This window comes from Dipodomys spectabilis, unplaced genomic scaffold (assembly GCF_019054845.1).
Source record: "Dipodomys spectabilis isolate Male_0828 unplaced genomic scaffold, ASM1905484v1 ptg000301l, whole genome shotgun sequence".
NCBI classification, from domain to species: domain Eukaryota; kingdom Metazoa; phylum Chordata; class Mammalia; order Rodentia; family Heteromyidae; genus Dipodomys; species Dipodomys spectabilis.
This window is the reverse complement of record NW_024870978.1, coordinates 13,727,862-13,735,647: the sequence shown is the minus strand read 5'-3', so window position 1 is coordinate 13,735,647 and position 7,786 is coordinate 13,727,862.

Genomic DNA, 7,786 nt, shown 5'->3' with positions numbered 1-7,786 from the left:
GTGAGGGAGGGGTAAAAATTTTGACATTTTATGTATCCACTAATTTACAATTACTGCAACCCTTCTATATATCACCTTGACAATAAAATTAAGTTAAAAGTGAGCTGCATAAAATATAATTTCACTGTATTGTTATAGTAAATATTATTCTATGTGTATTACCTTTTAAAAAATGAACATTTTGGCTGCTAATTTGAATTACCTCTTTCTTTATCAGAGGGACATCAACGTGAATGTTATCAAACTTATTTTCAGAATATGCTTTTCATTATTTTGAAAAAAAACATTATTTTAGTATTATCTCATACTAAAACAGAAAACAGTCCAATTCTATGGAAATTCCTAACTTTGAAAACTGACTAATTGTTAAGAGGACAGAATATATGTGTTCCTCAATATTCCTATGACTACAAACTACTCATTTTCAAATTCTGAACATGCCATACCAGAGACGGCTTGGCTTATTTCTCTTAATAAAATTTTTTCCAAGTCTTTCCATTTCCTAACAAATGGGGAAATGTCATTCTTTCTGATGGAGGCATAGAATTCCATTTTGTACATATACCACATTTTCTTGATCCATTCATATACTGAGGGGCATCTGGGTTGGTTCCATATCTTAACTATAGTAAATAATGCTGCAATAAACATAATTGTGTTGGTAGCTTTAGTGTGGTCTTGTTTGTAAACATTTGGGTAAATGTCCAAAAGTGGGATTGCTGGGTCATATGTCAGCTCTATGTGGAGGCTTTTGAGGAACAACCATATTGCTTTCCAAAATGGTTGAACAAGTTTACACTGCCACCAACAGTGCAGTAAGGTTCTCTTCTGTCCACATCCCCTCCAGCATCTGTTGTTATTAGAGTTCTTGATTATAGCCATTCTAACTGGGGTAAGGTGGTATTTCAATGCTGTTTTGATTTTCATTTCTTTCATGGCTAGACAGGTTGAGCATTTCTTCATGTGTTTACTGGCCATCCTATCTTTCCTCTTCAGAGAAATTTCTCTTTAAGCCTTTAGCACACTTATTTATTGGGCAGTTGATTCTTTGAAGATTTTTTTTGAGGGATTTAATTTTTTGAGTTCCAGGTATATTTTAGATAAGAGACCCTTGTGTCTTCTCCCAATCCAATCCGTGAGCTTTCTAGTGATCTTGCTAGCGATGTCCTTTGCCAGGCAGAAGCTCTGCAATTGCATGCAATCCTATTTATCTAACCTTTTTTTAATTAATTTTTTTGTGTTTCTTGGTCTCTATTAAGAAAATTTCGTCCTGTGCCAAGGAGACCTAGGGTTTCTCCTATTACATCCTGCAATATTTTCAGAGTGTCTGCTTTGACTCCGAGGTCTTTAATCCATTTGGAATTGATTCTGGTGCAGGGTGATAAATAAGGATCTAGCTTTAGTTTTCTACAAGTAGTTAATGAATTTTGCCAGCACCATTTACTGAAGAGGTTGTCTTTCTTCCACTCAATTTTTTAGCTCCCTTATTGAAAATTCGATGGCTATGGGACTGTAGGTTCATTTCTGTATTTTCAATTCTATTCCGTTGGTCATCTTTTATGTTTTACTTCATCTTTCCCTATTTGGAGTCCCTTTAAATTTGCATCTTGTCTTATTGTCCCAGCTAGCATTCTAATACTAAGTTGAAGAGGAGTGGAGAGAGCAGATATCCTTATCTGTTTCCTGAATTAATAAGAAATGGCTTTAACTTTTCACCATTAAGTATAATGCTTGCTGTAGGTTCGTCAATTCTTAGTAGAAAGAAGAGCACTGGAGCAATATCAGTTCCAAATTTCAAACTATACTAAAAAGCCACATTAATAAGAACAGATTGGTACTGGCACAAGGACAGTTCTGAGGACCAATGGAATTGGACTGAAGACTCAGAAATAAACCCATTGACCTATAGCCACCTAATCTTTGACAAGGGAGCTAAAAACATAGAATGAAAGAAAGACAGCCTTTTCAGTAAATGGTGCTGGTAAAATTGGTTAAACACCTGTAGAAAACTAAAGCTAGATCCGTGTATATATATATATATATATATATATATATATATATATATATATATATATCATGCAGGGTGATATATATATAGATATATATATCTTAAACAAATCAAACAAAACAAATCAAAGAGAGGTTAGACAAATGGGAATGCATGAAACAACAGAGCTTCTGCAAGATAAAGTTTATAGATAGCAAGATCAATAAAAAGCCCACTTACTGGGAGAAGTTCTTCATGAGTCATAAAACAGACAAAGTCTTATATCTAAAATATACTTAGGACTCAAAATCAAATCTCCGAACAACAAATCTTCAAAGGAATAACTGTCCAATATCTAAGTTGGCTGAAGACTTCAAGAGAGACTTCTTTGAAGAGGAAATAAAAAATGTCCATTAGACACAATGAAGAATATATATATATATATATATATATATATATATATATAATTTTGGGAGTGGAAGGGATATAGCAGAATGCTTAAATGGGGATTCAGGTTGACCATTGTGACAATGAGATGTACAGGGCACTGTGTCAAAAATGAATTTACAATCTCATGCAGGGGTCAAGGAGGGAGGAGTTGGAGATGTGGGGAAGGAAAGGATGGTAGGGGAAAAACAAAGTAGGAGGTAACAATGCTGTATAGGAAATGTACTCATTACCTAGTCCTGTAATTCTGAGCCCTCTGTACAGTATTTTTACAATAAAAATATATTTAAAAAATCTCTGCCTCCTGTAGATTTCCAGTGCTGCTCTCGGAATTGCATTTTCTGCTTATTCTGGCTATGGTTAGGTCCACCTTTCCAATGGATCAGTATTCTCAAAGCATCTTGGTCCTGCAGTGGGACTTGGATTATACAGTGGTGGTTGGAACCAGGCCAAGGACAGGACAAAACCACTTCCAGGACATGGCTTCGTCATTGCCCATGCAACTAGGATTGTAAGCAGAATTTCTCTGAATTTGGTTTCAGAAAACAGTGAACCAAAAGGCAAGTCCATCAAACACCTCACTCCTCCCCCCATTTTCTCTTTTCTCCCTCCCTGGGAAAGTATAAAATAATTTTGCAGGTTTTGACACACACACAAAATGCCCACCATCTCCCCTGGTAAACTTGGTTTCAAGTCACTAAGTCATGTCAACGGATAATGCTGCATTCATTATTCTGGACAACATCTTCAGGTTGTTTGATGCTTTAATTTTTTGTTGTTGTTGTTGGTAGGGGGGGCCTGAACTCTGGGTCTGGGTGCTGTCCCTGAGCTGTTCAGCTCAAGGCTAGCTCACTACCACTTTAGCCACAGTGCCACTTCCAGTTTTTTCTGCTTATGTGGTGCTGAGGAATTGAACCCAGGACCTCATGCATGCAAGAGAAGCACTCTACCACTGAGTCTTCTTCTAGCCCTAATGATTTAATTCTTTAAAATTTCTTTTTGTCAGTCATGGGTCTTGAACTCAGGGCTTGGGTATTAACATATCCCAGAGTTCTTCAGCTCAAGGGGATCCCTCTCCCAATTGAGCCACAGTGCCACTTCCTGTTTGGAGATAAGTGACTCACAGACTTTCATGCCAGGATTTGCTTTGAACAGATGAATTTTTAAATTACATTTCTCCTAGGTATTTATTGGAACATTACAGTTTTTCTGGAATTTAAAGTTTTCTGTAAACCTTTGTCTTCAAGTAATCCAAAAGCATTAAATATTACATTTCGAAGCTATCCTTTAGCACATCCATTTTGAAATTATTATCTTAAAATGAAATTCTAATTCTTTGTAGAAACAACCCATTAAAGTCCAAATGGGAAATATGCTAATTTCAGCAGGCTTGACAATCCTTCCTCTTTTTTTTCTCTCCAGTATCTTTTCTTGTTTTGGAACAAGTGTCATGGACTGTCCAACCATTCAAAAGGAAGATTATTCCATTAATTTAATAGAAAAGGAATCCAGCCTACCTGCATCTCAAGGCAACTTTGAGTATAATGTTAATATAATAATTCATGTCAGTGGATTTTCAGTCATTTCGATAATTTTTTATTTAACTACTCATTAAAGAGGTTCCAAAAGGCAAGAATCAAAAATCATGTTCTGCTTTCTAAAAATGTTTAAAAAGCTAGTAATTCAACAAAGATTCCATGGTGAAGAATTTCTCTCTTATCATAGCCCTTACCACTGATCCCTTCCCTTCAAACTTGGAGCTTTGTTCAGTTTTCTTGTTCCAGCTTTCATTTTGGTATTCGCCTCAGTAATATCCTTGTAGTATTTGACAATGAAATTCCATTTATTGTTAGAGAGCTCAATTCATATTGCCAAAGGCAGACTCATTATCATTTCATAAAACATAAACTATTAAGTATCATTAACATGGTCATATGCAAATATTCCATAAATTAATATAAGTACCACATAAATGTGCATCTTCATATACTTTTAAAAATGCAAAGTAGTTACATATCTATGTCATAAAATAATTCAGACCACTGGTAGAAGAGATTAAGCTAAAATTTTTGTTTATATCATCCCCAATATTTTGTCAAATTTTCTTTTCTCATTAACTTTCACCTTAGGGCCTGCTTTTCCTAGCAACAATTTATAACTTGATATCCTTGGATGTTAGTCCCCTCTGAGTAACCTCTTTTCTTTCCACCACTAGTTAGTCCCTGTTGTTAAATATCTGAGGAATAACGTCCCATTGTGCCTGCAAGAGAAGTACCCAAGTCGACTGTCTGTGACTATTCTTGCTTTGCTTTGTTTGGGAATGTGGTAGCTGAGACAGGGGTGGCAGGGATCAGGTGGCTGGAACCATGGTGTTAAGAATTATGGGTAGCAAAATGAGTAGCAGAGATTAGGATACCAGGGAAAGGGTAATTGTGACTGTAATTGCTGAGTTGCACTTGCAGGAAATTGGGTAGCAGCAACAGCTTTGCAGGGGTTGGGGTAGCTAATACAGGTATCCAGAACAATTTAGCAGTGACAAGGAAGCACAGACAAAGTGAAAGATAAAAGTTGTGAGACATTGTGGGAATTCTTTGACTACCCATTCTGAAAACATGAAGGAGGGGAGGGTAATTTTAAACTAAAACTACAAAAGAAAATTTAAGTCTTGGTGCTAACAAATCTGTCCAGGTGTTATTACATTAAATAGAGAATTCAAAATGGTTTTTCTTCATGATTACAGAGATCAAAGATATTAAAATTCTTATTTCAAAATGCAAATTAAAGCGGAAAATTAGTCAGGAGGTAAAATTCATATTGAATGTTAATATTTAAGAGAAAAAGGAGATCCTAGATGGCAGACTACAGACAAAGCAATATCAGAGCATTATATGTTCAATAATAATTAAGAAATTTTAATTGAAAAATTGAGCTAGAATGTTCACATCAGGCAAAGGCAAGCAATCAGAGTCTACCACCAACAAAGAAACACCATAATGTATATCTCAGAAAAAGGAACCAAGTTCCTTATCCTTGATTTCAACGATACACATAACCACCTTTACAAACACACACACACACACACACACACACACACACACAAACACACACACACACACACGAATTATGCAACAGCTCAAGCTACTCACATCCAATCAACATGAATCAAAGATCTTCCTGTAATACTTAAAACTTTAAATTTTGAAGTCTTACTCTGAAAACATTACAGGACGGAATAGGAGAAACCCTAGGTCTCCTTGGCACAGGCCGAAATTTTCTTAATAGAGATCCAGAAATACAAAAAATCAAAGACAAATGGAACAAATGGGATTTCATGAAATTGCAGAGCTTCTGCATGGCAAAGGACATAGCTAGCAAGATCATTAGAAAGCCCATTGATTGGGAGAAGATCTGCACTAGCCATACAACGGACAAGGGTCTCATATCTAAAATATACCTGGAACTCAAAAAATTAAATCCCTTAACAACAAATCTTCAAAGAAACAACTGCCCATTAAATAAGTAGGCTAAAGGCTTAAAGAGAAACTTGTCTGAAGAGGAAAGAAGGATGGCCAATAAACACAACCTCTCTAGCCATAAAAGAATTGCAAATAAAAACAACATTGAGGTACTACCTCACCCGAATTAGAATGGCTATAATCAAGTACTCTAATAAGAACAGATGCTGGAGGGGATGCGGACAGAAGGGAACCTTACTACATTGTTGGTGGGAGTGTAAACTTGTTCAACCACTTTGAAACACGGTATGGAAGTTCATCAAAAGACTCCACATAGAGCTCCCCTATGACCCAGCAATCCCACTTTTGGGCATTTACCCACATGATCACAAACAAGACCATACTTAAGCTACCAGCACATCTATGTTTATTGTAGAATTATTTACCATAGCTATGATATGGAACCAACCCAGATGCCCCTCAGTTTATGAATGGATCAAGAAAATGTGGTATATATACACAATGGAATTCTATGTCTCCATCAGAAAGAATGACATTGCCCCATTTGTTAGGAAATAGAAAGTCTTGGAAAAATTATATTAAGTGAAGTAAGCCAGACCCAAAGAAACATAGGTCCCATGGCTTCACTTATTTGTAATAAATAGTATATGTGTGAGGCAAGCAGAAAAGTTCAGATAAATTGATGCTAGGGAAATGAACCCCAAGATAAGTATTCAATTTTTTTTTCTTTCATGCATTTGTTTCTAACATATTTATAAGATGATTTCTATATTGCTTTTTATGTCTCTCCCCCTGTTTTCACTGTATTTGATGTTGGTACAAATTTGTGGAGGGGAAGGGCATAAACAAATCGTTTAACTAGGGGTACAGGTGGACACATTGCAACAATGAGATATACAAGTCATTATGTCGAAAAATGAACTTTACAATTTTGGCGGGGGGAGGAAGTGTTTGGCCATCTATTTTCCAGCTGATCTATAGGTGTAGAAGCAAAACGTAATACAAAGCAATACAAACCAGTTCTTACTATAAATAATTTTTCGCTGAACATCTTAAAAATCAATTCTGACAACATGTAATAAAAAATCCCTAAGTTTAAAACATTCTTCTAGACAAGTTAAAGAAATACCGAGAACAAGTATTTTAAGAATAATTGCAGAGAGCTTGTACTCAGGGCCTGGGTTCTGTCTCTGAGATTTATTACTAAATACTAGTGATACCACTTTGAGGCACAATGCCACAGTAAAGACTCACCAATTTTCCTCTCCATACTGGCTTTGAACTAGGATCTAGATGTTTCAACTCTCTGAGTAGCTAGGATTGTAGTAATGAGCCCTTGCACCTGGGTAGAATAATTGCAGAGGCCAGTTAGTATTACATGTCAATCATGTTTAACTTTGTAACATAAAGTTAACTGAAATGCCTTCCAATAGAAATAAGGAATTAAATGTGTAGATGGGTTACAAAGTTCTTACCAAAAGCTACATATTTTCCTTTTTTTTTTTCTTCCAAAATTGTTTGCTTTCCAGAATCATATCTTATCTTTCCGTGCTGGTTTCTTTAGTTTATTTCATACATGCCCACAGCTCCTTCAACTATCAATTCTTTTGTGAAGACCTTGCAAATATCTATTTTCAGTCCAAACTCGTTTTATGCACCTCTCATCCATATATTCAACTGACATAATCACTTGTGAAACAGTAATCATCTCTTATCATTACTGGATATAAAGTATAAGTAAAATTTAAGAAAATAAAGAATAACATAAATAAACATAACATGATTTTAATAGTAATGCTAAATATAAATACAACATCGATTATTTTCTGGAGCAATTTAATAAAAAACTCAAGGAAAAGAAATCAACTTTTTTGAG